General features: G+C 38.7%; 1 protein-coding gene across 1 annotated transcript in view; it reads left to right on the top strand.

Annotated features, from left to right (window-relative positions):
- LOC122565125 (zinc finger protein 239-like) overlaps nt 1–14,584 on the top strand; it is a 48,508-nt gene extending 33,924 nt beyond the window's left edge. The window contains exon 4 of the transcript XR_006316094.1: nt 13,443–14,584. The gene's annotated coding sequence lies outside the window, so the exon portion shown is untranslated. The remainder of the gene's footprint in view (nt 1–13,442) is intronic.
- Nucleotides 14,585–15,262: the final 678 nt, after the last annotated feature.

Here is a 15,262-nt window from a genome sequence, read left to right as displayed (position 1 = left end):
GCCTGCAGTGTCCACAATGCTGCTCTTACCCCATACCTCCATCTCTGAGCCATGCGATGGTTCCCTTTGTCACCACTTCCCTCACCACCAGGCTCACTTCTCAAACAATCTCTTGCTAATACCAACCTGATTCCACAACAAAACAAATTCCAATCCTGATCAGGATTCGAAAGGGAGATTTCTCCGTGCAGCAACATATCCATGCTTCTGATATGACCAGACCACATTTGTACCATTTTAAGATGTCAATGTAATTCTGTTCATCAACATGTTCACATGTTGTCATAAAAGGTATAAAAATAGCTTTTTTTTGTCCTTCTACATTGTCTATGGCACCATACATCGCTTGCATTATTTATATATCAGCTAAACTAACTTACTTTACTCGCTGCTCAGAATGCAGTCTCCATTGCATGGGGAGACAAACATGGACTGGCTGCATTTCCCAGATATTGTGTATTTGTTTATTTCAGATTAACACCACCACAGTGTTTGATTTTTATTTTGCGGATACCCTGTGGGAAGATACACAAAAGGCAATACCAGATTACCTGTTTTGATTCTGAGCTACAGCTACAGTCAAGAGATTTAAAACATTGTACGTTGAATAAAATACTGATTTATTTGACTCATAATTAAGCTGTACTCTATTAACAACAACAGAACATTCCACAATGAATATAATTCTGTTCTGGATGTGATTAGCAACAAAATCTCACCCAAATCTTTCCCCACTGAAAAATACCCATCTATCATTATTGTCCATTTCAAATTGGTTTAAAAATACAATGAGATCTCTTGTCATATCCACCACGGATTTTGGACCTGCCTCATTGAATGATAGTTAAATGATTCCAACCATTGCATCCAGATTTTAGCTCAAGCCAGTTACATAACTTGTTTCAGCACTTTTGCTGTATGGATAAGTTTATCATCATTCCACTTCCTCCACAGTTAGAACAGATGTTAATGCATTATTTCAAAAGTTAACAACATGCACAAGACTGGAGAGAGTGGAAGGGGATAATGGATGCTGGGCACATTCGTGTAACTCGTGTATTGGGATTACCACCCTTTGTCATTTATACTGCCATCTGTAAGCCTATCACTTTCAGTCTTAAAATCCCACTCCACGCTTTCCAGGAAAAGCATGGATTTACTATCAGCTTGTATTTAAACCCAACAGCTGGATGGGCAGAGAAATCATGAGTCAAGGCCAGGGCAGAACCAGTCAGAGAACCAATGGATAAAATGTTTTCAAGTCTAACAATGGGAAGAACAATTAATTAGAATGAATAAACTTGACTAAGTTAATAGGATTATAACATGTAGGTGATGAAATAGATCAGAGAGCCCATCAGGTCTACTCCCCCATTCCACAAGATCATGTGTGATCTGATGAGGTTCAGGCTCCAGTTCCATGCCTTATCCACTCAATGAATCAAACTGCATTCATTCATTCAAAAACTCAAACTGCATTCATTTGTTCAATGAATCAAACTGTATTCATTCAGACATTGAATCAAACTTTATTTGTTCAATGAATAAAGCTTCATTCAGTCATTCACTAAATCAAAGTACATTCATTCATTCAATGAATCAACCCTATTTCATTCATTCAATGAATCAAGCTTCAGTCATCCATTCAATGAATCCAATTTCATTCATTCAATGATTCAAACTACAGTCATTCATTCAAAAAAGCAAACTTCATTCATTCATTAATTCACTCAATCAAACTACATTTACTCATTCGGTGTATCATACCTCAATCATTCATTCAATGAATCAAACAGCATACATTCATTCACTGAATCAAAGTGCATTCATTCAATGAAACAAATTATGTTTATTCATTCAATGAATCAAACTTCTTTCATTCTTTCGGTGAATCAAATTTCATTCAGCCATTCAATGAATCAATGTGAATTAATTAAATCAATGAAACAATCTGCATTCATTCATTCAACAAATCAAACTTCATTCATTGAATGAATCAAACAACATTCAGTCATTAACTGATTAAAACTACTTTCATTCAATCAATCAATTAAACTGCATTCATTCAATCGGTGGATCAAAGTTCATTCATTCATTCAATGAATCAAACTTCATTCATTCACTGAAACAAACTGCATTCATTCTTTCAATGACTCAGACTTCATTCATTTATGCAATAAATCAAACTTCGTTTAGACATTCAATAAATGAATGTGAATCAATTCAATGAAACAATCTGCGTTCATTCATTCAATGAATCAAACTTCATTCATTGAATGAAACAAGCATCATTCATTAAATAAATTAATCAAATAACATTCAGTCATTCACTGATTAAAACTACATTCATTCAATCAATTAAACTGCATTGATTCATTCAGTGTATCAAACTTCATTTATTCATTCAATGAATCAGACTTCTTTCGTTCATTCAATGAATCAAACTTTCTTCCTTCATTTGAAGAATCAAACTTTATTCATTCATTCAATGATTCAAACTTCATTAATTCATTTAGGCAAACATCATTCATTCATTCAATGAATCAAATTTCAGTCGTATGCTGAATCAAACTGCTTTCATTCATTCTTTCAAACATGCAAACTGCAGTCTGTCATTCAATGAATCAAACTTCATTCAGTCATTTACTGAATCACAGTGCACTTATTCATTCAATGATTCAAACTTCATTCAATGAAACAAACTTCATTCAGCCATTCTGTGAAGCAAACTGCATTCAATGAATCAAACTGCATTCATTCAGTGTATCAAATTTCATTCATTCTTTCATTCAATGAATCAAAATACATTCATTTATTCAATGAATCAAATTGCATTTGTTAATTCAATGAATCAAACTGCATTCATTCAAAGAATCAAACTTCATTCATTCACTCACTGTATCAAACTTCATTCACAGTCATCCAATGAATTAAATTTCATTCATTCATGCATTGAGTAAAACTGCATTTATTCATTCAATCACTCAGACTTCATTCATTCATCCATTGAATTAAACTTCATTCATTCATTGTTTGATTACGTCTTCATTCATTCTTTCAATTATTCAGACTTCATTCATTCAACAAATCAAACTGCATTCGGTCATTCAACGAATCAAACTGCATTTATTCAATGAATCAAACTTCATTCATTCATTCAATGAATCAAACTTCAATCATTTAGTCAATTAACCAAACTTCATTCAATCCTTCAATGAATCACACTTCACAAATTCAATCATTGAACCACACTTTACTCATTCATTCTCTGAATCAAAATGCATTCATACATGAACAAACTTCATTCATTCATTCAATGAATCAAACTGCACATGTGTATTCAATGAATCAAACTGTAATCATTCATTAGATGAATCATACTTCACTCATTCATTCAATGAATCAAACTTGATTTGTTCATTCATTCATTGAATCAACCTTCATTCATTCACTCAGTGTGTCAAACTTTATTCAATCATTCAATGAATCAAACTTCATTCATTCATTCAATGAATCAAATTGTATTCGATCATTGAATGAATCAAACTACATTTGTTACTTCAATGAATCAAACTTGATTCATTCATTCAATTAAACAAACTGTATTCATTCATTCAATTAATCAAACTACATTGTTACTACAATGAATCAAATTTCATTCATTCATTCAATGGATCAAACTTCATTCATTCATTCAATGAATCAAACTTTAATCAGACATTCACTGAATCATAATGCATTAATTTGTTCAATGAATCAAATCACATTCTTTAATTCAATCACTCAGACTTCATTCATGCTATGAGTCAAATTTCATTCATTCATTCAATAAATCAAACCTCATTCATTCATTCATTTAATCAAACTTCATTCATTCATGCATTGTGTGAAGCTTATTCATTCCCTCAATCAATCAGCCTTCATTCATTCATGCTATAAATCAAACTTCATTCATTCACTCAGTCAAACTTCATTCTTTCATTCAATGTATCAAACTTCATTTGTTCATGCATTGAATAAAACTTCATTTATTCTTTTAATCACTCAGACTTCATTCATTCATTCAATACATCCAACTGCATTCATTCATTCAATGAATGAAGCTTCTTTCATTCATTCGTTGAATGAAACTTCATTTATTCATTCAATAAATAAAACTTAATTTCATTCGTTGAAATCAAACTTTATTCATTCATTAAATCAAACTTCATACGTTCATTCAATGAATCAAACTGCATTCATTCATTCAATGAATTGAAGTACATTCACTCATTCAATGAGTCAAACTGCATTTGTTCCTTCAATGAATCAAACTTCATTATTTCTTTTGTTCCTTTAATCTAACTTCATTCATTCAATGTAACAAACATCGTTCATTCAATGAATTGAAATGGATTCATACATTCACTGAATTAAAGTGCATTCGTTCATTCATTGAATTGAACTTCATTCATTCATTGAATGAATCAAACTGTACTCATTTCTTCAATTAATCAAACTTCATTCATTCATTCAATGAATTAAAATGCATTCATTCATTCAATGAATTTAACTGCAATCATTCACTGAATCAAAATCCACTAATTTATTTATTGATCTAAATGTCATCCATTTATTCAATCAAACAAATACCATTCATTCATTGAATCAAACATCATTCCTTCATTCAATGAAATTAACTGCATTCATTTGTTCACTGAATCAAACTCCATTCATTGAATCAAATAACACTTGTTCATTCAATGAATCAAACTGCATTCACTCATTAAATGAATTAAACTTTGGTCCTTCAATCAATGCAACTGCATTGAACCTCTCAATGAATAAGACTTTATTCATCCATTCAATGTATCAAACTTCTTTCATTTAATTTAAATTCCATCATTAATTCAATGAATCAAACGTCAATTATTCATTCCATGTATCAAATGTCGTTCCTTAATTCACTAAATTCAACTGCATTCATTCATTCAATGAATCAAATATCATTCATTCATTCAATGAATCAAACTGGATTCATTTATTCAAACTGCATTAATTCTTTCAAATTATCAAAATGCATTTGTTTAATCAATGAATCAAACTGCATTCATTCATATACTCATAGAATCATAGAGATATACAATACAGGGACAAACTCTTTAGTCCGAATTATCCATGCCAACCAGTTATTCAAAAATAATCTTGTCCCATTTTCTAGCACTTGGACCATATCCCTCTAAATGTTTCCTATTCATACACACATCTAGATGCCTTTTAAATGTTGTAATTGTACCAGGCTCCATCACTTCTTCTGGCTGGTCATTTCATACACACATACCCTCTCACACTAGACCTATGCCCTCTAGTTCTGGACTACTCCACCCCAGGAAAAAGACTTTTTTTATTTATCCTATCCATACCCCTCATGATTTTATAAGCCTCTATAAGGTCACATCTCAGACTCCGGCACTGCAGGCTAAACAGCCCCAGCCTATTCAACCTCTCCCTATAGCTCAAATTAACCAACCCTGGCAACATTCTTGTAAATATTTTCTGAACCCTTTCCTTCATTCATTCATTCATTAAATGAAACTTCATTCAATGAATCAAACTTCACTCATACATTCAATAAATCAGACTGCACACGTTAATTCAATGAATCAACCTACGATTATTCATTCACTGAATCAAACTTCATTCATTCATTCACTGAATCAAACTTCATTCATTCAATCAATGAATATAACTTCAATCATTCATTCAACGAATCAAATATCATTCATGCATTCATTGAATAAGTTTCATTCCTTCTTTCAATCACTCAGTCTTCATTCAATCAATTAATGATTCAAACTTCATTTCATTCAGTCATACAATGAATCAAACTGCATTCATTCATTCAATGACTCAAACTGCACACATTCATAGATTCATAGAGTCATTGAAATGTACAACAAGGAAACAGACCCTTGAGTCCAATTCGTCCATGCCGACCAGATATCCCAACCCAATCTCGTCCCACCTGCCATCACCTGGCCCATATCCCTCCAAACTCTTCTTATTCATATACTCATCCAGATGCTTTATAAATGTTGCAACTGTATTAGCCTCCACCACTTCCTCTGGCAGCTCATTCCATACACATACCACCCTCTGCATAAAAAAGTTGCCCCTTAAGTCTCTTTTATATCTTTCCCCTCTCATCCTAAACCTATGCCCTCTAGTTCTGGACTCCCCCAACCCAGGGAAAAGACTTTGTCTATTTATCCTATTCATGCCTGTCATAATTTTGTGAACCTCTATAAGGTCATCCCTCAGCCTCTGATGCTCCAGGGAAAACAGCTCTAGCCTATTCAACCTCTCCCTGTAGCTCAAATCCTCCAACCCTGGCAATTCATTCAATGATTCAAACTGCGTGCATTCATTCAATGATTCAAACTGCATTCAGTCATTCAATGAATCAAACTTCATTCATTAATTCAATGAATCAAACTTCAGGCATCGATTCAATGAGTGAAACTTCATTCATTCAATCATTGCAACAAACGTCATTCATTCAGTCAATGAAAAAAAGCTGCATTCAGTCATTCAATGAATCAAACTTCAAAGTTTGTGCGACCCTGGCTGTTCTCTGTCTGGCTTGCCCTATGATAGTAGTGTTGTCCCAGTCGAATTTGACTGGGACAACACTACTATCATAGGCAAGCCAGACAGAGAACAGCCAGGGAATTCCTAGAGGCATGGCATTCATCCACAAATTCCATCAACAAACACATCGACCTTGACCCAATATACCAACCACTACAGGAGACAGCTGAAACTGACAACCGGAAGCGGCAGGGACAGACCACTATAAACACCGGAGGAAACATCAAAGAAGCGCTTCGCAGGAGGCTCCCAAGCACTGATGATGTCGCCTAGCCAGGGGACGAAACGTTTGCAACAAAAACTTCTAGCTCGGCGAACAGAACCACAACAATCAAACTTCATTCAATTACACAATTAATCAAATTGCATTCTTTTATTCAATGAACCAATCTTCTTTCATCCATTCAATGAGCCAAACTTCTTTCATTCATTCAGTGAATCAAACTTCATTCATTCATTTAATCATACTTATACATTCATTCAATGAATCAAACTTCATTCATCATCATTGAATCAAACTTCATTCATTCATTCACTGGATCATAGTGTATTCATTCATTCAATGAATCAAACTGCATTAATTCATTCAATTAATCAAACTGCATACATTCATTTCCTGAGTCAAATGACTTTCGTTCTTTCAGTGAATCAAACCGAATTAATTCATTCAATTAATCAAACTGCATTCAATCATTAAGTAAAGCAAACTCCATTCATTCATTCATTCATTGAATCAAATATTTTCAATGAACTAAACTTTATTCAATCGTTCAATGAATCAATCTGCATATTTGCATTTAATGAATCAATCTGCAAACATTCAGTCAAAGAATCACACTTCACTCATTCAATGAATCAAACGTTATTCATTCGTTGAATCAAATTTCATTCATTCATTCAATAAAACGGACTCCTACCCTTGACCTTCAAGATTGTGAAAGAGTGCAATACCTGTAAGATGCTGTTGAAGGTGTCCGGGTGTGTTGGGGAAGTCCATCTTGTACATTGTACTGCTCTGCCTATGGCAGAAGAAGTGAAGATTGAAGATGATGGAGAGGAATCAAGCAGGCTGCGTTGTGGATGATGGATGGTGTCAAGCGTCTTGAGTGAAGTTGGAACTGCACTTTTTCAAGAAGTGGAGAATGCCATTTAATGTCAAGGGTCAATGGTTGGATTGTATTTTAATGACCGTTATTCGGAAGTGAGGACTGCAGATGCTGGAGATTAGATCCCTGCTAATTAAAATTTGATTTGACATTACGAGCGAAAACTAAATAACTGGGTGAATTCTGTCAGTGACTGAGCAAGCGATCCAGCCGCAGCCTAGTGATAAGAGGTAGACGGGTGTCCAAAGTAAGCATTAAAACCTTGGTCTAGCTCTCCACTGGGCACTGGCCACTGCAACCCCTCATCCCTTGCAGAGACACTAAGGTGGCGGTTTTCGAATCTAAATTCTAAATTTGTTCAGTGGACTGGGATTTGAGCAGAGGTGATCAGGGATCCAGTTGCTGTTTGACCGGGAAATCCATGCTTGGATCTTTTGTTTAAGATCTTTTTGAGTTTTTTAAATGAAATCAGAGAGAATTTTACTTTCTAGATTGGGCCTGTATCTCTGATTGTTTTTGGTACTAGGAATAACAAAGTGCTGTGTGCTGTAGTATGGGGCGGGCCTTAAATAAGGCTGAGAATAATTCACCCTTAACCTTTAAGTGTTCTAAATTTCCAGAGCATGAGCAGAACTTACATCGACTGTCAATAGTATTGCACAATAAATTGAGTAAAGACGTTTGGCCACTAGGGGGCACCTGGGACCTAGAAAATTGCAAATATGCCGAAAAACAAATAAAAAAAAGCACCAATCCAAAATGGAAAGCTATTATGTCGCACAGGGCCCAGGAATCCATTAGGTGCAATGAGAACTCGCGATTAATGAGTTGGAGAGATAATGCTCATAAAGGATAATGACAAGTGCGCAAATGATAAAGTGAAAGATTGGGAGACTTTGAAATTTGTGTGTGCACTATGGGATGTGAAAAATCAGAACTTAGACAAAGTAGCTGTGAAACAAACAGTTAAAAGTAAAAAGCAGGCAGGGCGAGGTAAAAAGGTCTCATTACAGGAGGATCCTCCCAGTTTGTCTGGCATGCCCATTTTTCCATACTCAAGTGATAGAGTCATAGAGTCATAGAGATCTACAGCATGGGAACAGATCCTTCGGTCCAACCCGTCCATGCCGGCCAGATATCCCAACCCAATCTATCCCTCCCTGCAGCACCCGGTCCAAATCCCTCCAAACCCTTCCTATTCAAATACCCATCCAAATGCCTCTTAAATGATGCAATTGTACCAGCCTCCACCATTTCCCCTGGCAGCTCATTCCATACACGTACCATCCTCTGTGTGAGAGAAAGCTTGAACAATCCCTGTCCACCAGCCACCCCCAACCCTACCTTCCACTTGTGCTTCAGCTGTCATACAGCCTGTGGCACACCGCTCTAGATCTCGTATTGACCTCTCATCAGAACAACAGCCCTTTGCCTACTTAGATAACTTTATTTCCTAATATCTCTCTTCAGCCTGCGGATGAAGAACCCCTCCCTCTGTCGCCACTCCCTGCCAATTATCCACTTAGGTCTCAGGCTAATCCCCGAGTTCCTGCTGATAACCCAAGCAGAGCGATTCATCGAGGTCTGGCAGGCCTTTAACCCCCAGGAGCTGTGTTTAATAATGGCACTCCATCCATTCTACAAGGATGACCCTGAAGGATTTCTTAATTATTTAAGATTCACCACAACTATGTATGGTGCTACTGCTCGGGACTAATATTCTCTTATTTATAGCCCTCTTCCTCCTGATCTGGGTGAATGATGGAAGGCTGAACTGGGTGCAAATGGGGACACGTGGGATACATTTAGGAATCCACACCAAAATGAGGATGATCAACGTGTGCTGATGCTCACATCACTACATCACGCACTCCATACCCATATGGACATCTCCAAACCCCTTGACTGCAGACCCATCCCTAAAGAGGAAGCCATTGTGTTTTGTCCCGCTTCTGTGGTGTGTACACCCTCTATTCTGAGGATACTACTTTTACTGAAGGAGGACAGTCCCCTCAGTTTAATGCAATGCTGTTACAGGTTTTGTCTGACAAGGTAGCATCCTCTATAAAAACTAATAATTCGGATTGGTCATCTAATAGTAAATACCAGATATGAATTGCAGTGTCCTACCACTGGAGCAATGGCCGTGACCGCCCATTGGGACTTCATACTGTACCCCACATTAAGTTGCAGTTTGTGCAGAGATCTGCTTGCTGCCGTTCTCCTAGGCCCTCGATGGAGAGGGGACACCAGACTGACCAGTACAGGTATAGACCATTTCCTCATGACCACTGTATTTCACCACTGGAATCCCCTTCACATAACACCTGTTTCAAATGTGGGTGGGTGGGCCACTACACCAGGGATTGTTCATTATCACCGTAAACACAATCCTTCAATACCGCTAACCCTATTTGACTATCCCGGACTAACTACCCTGTCCTCTCACGAGATCACACCGATAAACCCACAGCAATACTTCGCATTGAAGGTTACCTTATTGCCTTTATGACTGACACTGGTGCAATTCACTCAACCCTGGCTTTGTCCTTGATTCAAAGATATAACTTTCCCTTCTCTTGTGAACATGTGGAAATTTTTGGTTTCATAGGTGAAATTGCTGTTTACCCACTCACACAGCCAGTTACTGTCCAGTTTGAAGGCTGCAGCTGCTCTATCTCCTTTGCTGTCACTCAGTATCAACCTGGCTGGATGAGATTTACTCTGCCCTTTGCAGGTAGAATTTGTGTGCCTCAATAGGGGCATATCATTATCTGTTGTCCCTCATGCCCACTCTCGCAACTTCCCCCTATTTGCTACTCCTCAATGGCGGTCCATTGATTCAGATGTTCCTGATCCCCATGTTACTCTTTGCTATTATTACACAGGTTCATAACCAGAAGGATACTGTTTATCTCCTCACATCTCCATTCGTGGGGATATGTGGTCCCACCAATTAAGGTTCATAAGGGTCAATCACATGTTAAATGTTTGGGGTGTTAATTAGTGCTACGGACCATTCCCTTACCCAGGAACAGATTACCCCCATCTTGCAAACCCACCTCCTACCTCACCCAAACAGATGTCAGCCTTTTTGGGGTTCGTGTATTTTTGCAGGCAGTGGCTTCCAAATGTTGCAACTTACACTAAAGCCTTTACTCCTTATTCCTCTCCGAATGCTCCCCTTAAATTTCAGCTGTCCCAATCAGCCATGCGGTGATTGCTGCCCTCAAAGATGCTGTGGCTGCAGCCCCCACTCTAGGCCGCCTGTTGTGTGACAGACCCTTTCAGCTGTATGTTAGTGTAATAGATGAAGGTGTCACCGGTGTCCTAACTCAGCAGCATGGTGATTGTCATCGCCCGGTCGCCTATTATTCCACTAAATTGGATCCTGTTGCCTGTGGCCTCCCTCCATGCACCCAAATCCTAACTGCTGTCCAACGGCTAGCTTCTAATCTGACCCTTCGCCCACCCAAATGGGTGTGCACCTTGCACTCTGTCAGCACCCTCCTCACACCTCAGCAGACCCAACACCTCACCCAAGCTCATCTGAGCAGTTATGAGATCTCACTATTGCAAACTCCTTACCTCTCGTTTTGGTCCTGTTCCACTATGTTCCTTGAGCAACCCCCTGACAATCTTCCTGACTGCTTGCATGACTGTTTGCTATGGGATCATTTCCTTACTGCTCCTCGCCCAGATTTAGCAGACCTCCCATTTGAAAATCCTGATCCCATATTTTACGTAAATGGTACTTCCTCTGTTTCCCTGGACGGCATCTGGCAGTCAGGCTACGTTATCACAACAGACACTTGGCTCGGCAGAGAAAGCTGAGATTTTTGCCCTTATCAGAGATTGTATTCTACCCACTGATAAAATTGCTAACGTTTTCACCAATTTCAGGTACGCATTTGGTGTTTCCCATGATTTTGGTGTTTCCCATGACTTTGATGTTTCCCATGATTTTGGTGTTTCCCATGACTTTGGCCACCTCTGGCAGCAACAAGGCTTCCTTCCTTCTGCAGGAATTCCCATTTAGAATGCTCTTTGGATTAAAAATCTCCTCCATACTATTCTGCCTCCTCTTCAATTGGCTGTTATTAAATGCACTGCGCACACGTTCAGGTACCATGAGAAAATGCCTGTGCTGATTCGGCTGCTAAGGAGGTGGCTGCATCAGCCATTTCAGTTTCTCCAACTAACAGGAATCAGGCTCCAAATTGAGTAGCTACTTTGGGGATGAAGAGCTTGCCAGATCTAACTGCAATTCCAACAGAAGGACGTCTCTGAATCTGAACACACACTTTGGAAGTCGATGGAGTGCTCACACTCCTCGACACGAGACATCTGGCTAACACTGTAGGTCAAGTGACACTTGGCTCGGCAGAGAAAGCTGAGCTTTTTGCCCTTATCAGAGATTGTATTCTACCCACTGATAAAATTGCTAACGTTTTCACCAATTTCAGGTATGCATTTGGTGTTTCCCATGATTTTGGTGTTTCCCATGATTTTGGTGTTTCCCATGACTTTGGTGTTTCCCATGATTTTGGTGTTTCCCATGACTTTGGCCACCTCTGGCAGCAACAAGACTTCCTTCCTTCTGCAGGAATTCCCATTCAGAATGCTCTTTGGATTAAAAATCTCCTCCATACTATTCTGCTTCCTCTTCAATTGGCTGTTATTAAATGCACTGCGCACACGTTCGGGTACCATGAGGAAATGCCTGTGCTGATTCGGCTGCTAAGGAGGTGGCTGCATCAGCCATTTCAGTTTCTCCAACTAACAGGAATCAGGCTCCAAATTGAGTAGCTACTTTGGGGATGAAGAGCTTGCCAAATCTAACTGCAATTCCAACAGAAGGACGTCTCTGAATCTGAACACACACTTTGGAAGTCGATGGAGTGCTCACACTCCTCGACACGAGACATCTGGCTAACACTGTAGGTCAAGTTTGTATTCCTGACTCTTTGTTACCAGCGCTTATTGATTGTTTTCATACTTGTATCCATCTTGGCAAGGAAGGAATGATACAGCTACTTCTAAAAACCTGGTGGCACCCTGATTTGAAAAAAGCAGCTCAAATGTGGCTTATTTGCATGACTAACCCTTCCTCCACTCCCACACCAGATGGTCCTTTTGCTTGATTTTATTGAGTTACTTAAAGTACACTGTTATAAATACTGTTTAGTGATGGTCGATGTATTTAGCAAATGGATTGAAGCCTTCCCCACTGCTAATTTTACTGCACACACGGTAGTGAGAATATTGTTGACTGGAGTTATTCCCCACTTTGCATGACCTAAAATGATAAGCTCAGACAATGGACCACATTTCGTGGCTCGAATCAGTACTGAATTATGTGAATCACTTTCAATAAAACAGCAACTGCACTGTGTGTATCGCCCGCAGGCAGCAGGGATTGTGGAATGAGCCAACAGTACTTTAAAAGAGAGGTTATCTAAATTAGTTGAAGAAACGGGATTAAATTAGCTCAAAGTATTGCCCTTGGCACTATTTCACAAGTGAATGACTCCTCATTCGCCGACCAGAAAATCAGCTGCAGAGGTAGTTCATGGTTGACCAATAAGGACTCTGTAGGATGCTCATGATGAACTCCTAGAGGGCATAGATCTCCATGTAATGGGTGAGCAAATGTAGCATTACTTGAAATAGTTAACTCTTTCTGTCAAGTTTCTTCACTCGCAGATCAGACAATCGCATTGCCCAGCTGGGGAAAGCACAATTGCCTCCCAATATCCATAAGTAAACCCAGGATATCGCGTGTTGGTGAAGAACTGGGAAAGAAACAAATTAGGACGCTGCTGCAGCGCCCTCTTTCAAATCCTACTGACAACTCCAAGCTCAGTCAAAATTGAAGGGTGTTCCAACTGGGTCCATCTATCTAACTGGAAGAAGATTACTCCTCAACCAGTCGACAACACAGCATGAACATCATTTTGGTACTTTGGACATTTCAATCCTTTGACGAAGGTGAACAATTGACATTAACAAACTGGCCTCCTTAGGAACTGCATGTAAACACATGTCATCTATGTATGCCGAGAAATTGAATATAAGTAAGTGTTGGATTTGTACCCATATCTCCATCCATTCAAGGGAAGGAATACCTCGTCAATCCCTCCTTTTCTATATATCAGAAACAGTTGAATGGATGTTACATCGGAATCACACAGGGCTTAATGGGGACATAAGAATATGGGAATATGCAGGTTATGAAAATACCATTTTCAGCATGGTATCAACCCACATATAATCACAACTCAGTTTCTCCTTCCCGTACATTTTAGCCTAAATGAAATGTCTGTATGCAGAAACAAAGTTATGGAATGATGTCCATAACTTAATGTTATGGAAAACCAATAAGGCAACACAGATCGAAGATCAGTTTAATGAATGACAAACATCTAATGATAATCTGTCACTTCTCAGCATGTTTTAAAGTATAGAAACGTTAACCTTTCCTCTTTAAAAACACCAAAAACTTGGAGAGCTTGGAAAAACTTGTGTCTTTCTCCTCTTTTTTTAGCCAAAAAGCATGCGGTGTTTTTTAATAAAGGCTGAACATTTTTCAGGTCAAGGTTATTGTTGAATCTTTGTCCAATGTGCTGATTTAGCTCTCACAGATCCCTGCTAATGGAAATCTGTTTCGACAATGAGGAGAGTCACAGATTCGTAGAGTCCTACAGCCCAGAGACAGGCCCTTTGGGCCCAAACTGGTCCATGCCGACCAGATTGTCCATCCACAGAATCCCATTTCGCTGAACCTTCTAAACCTTCCCTCTCCATGTACCTTTTAAATGTTGTTAATGTACCCGCCTCAACAATTTCTGCTTGCATACATGCATACTTCCCTCTGTGCAAAAAAGTTGCCCCTCAGGTTCCCTTTTATTCCTTCCCCTCTAATCTTAAACTGATATCCTCTAGTCCTCAATTCCCCAATCCTGGCAAAAAGACTGAGTGTATTCACTCTATCCATGCCTGTCAAGATCTTATACAAACTATACCCCACAGTCTCTAACACTCTAAAGAAAGAAGTCCCAGCTTATCCAACTCTTTCCAGTTTAACAACATCCTTCTTACAGCAAGGTGACCAAAGCTGAACACAGTACTCCAAGTGCGACCTCACCAACATCCTGTACAACTGCAACATAACTTCCTAACTTCTGTATTCAATGTCCTGACTGATGAAGGCTAGTGTGCCAAAAGCCTTCTTCACTGCTCTGTCTATCTGTGGCTCCACTTTCAGAGAACCATGCACCTGAACTCTAAGGTTCTCTGTTCCACTGCACTCCTTAAGGCCCTACCATTCACCATGAAACCCCTGCCTTGATTTGACTTTCCACAATGCAAGACCTCACACTTATCCAGATTAAACACAATTTGCCATTCCTTGGCCCACTTCCCCAGCTGATCAAGGTCCTGCTGCAATTTCTGATAACCTTCCTCACTGTCCACAATACATCCTATTTTAGTGTCATCTGCAAGCTTACTAATGATGCCTTATA

Source organism: Chiloscyllium plagiosum, chromosome 31 (assembly GCF_004010195.1).
Source record: "Chiloscyllium plagiosum isolate BGI_BamShark_2017 chromosome 31, ASM401019v2, whole genome shotgun sequence".
Taxonomy (NCBI): domain Eukaryota; kingdom Metazoa; phylum Chordata; class Chondrichthyes; order Orectolobiformes; family Hemiscylliidae; genus Chiloscyllium; species Chiloscyllium plagiosum.
This window is presented reverse-complemented; position numbering and strand designations above follow the sequence as displayed.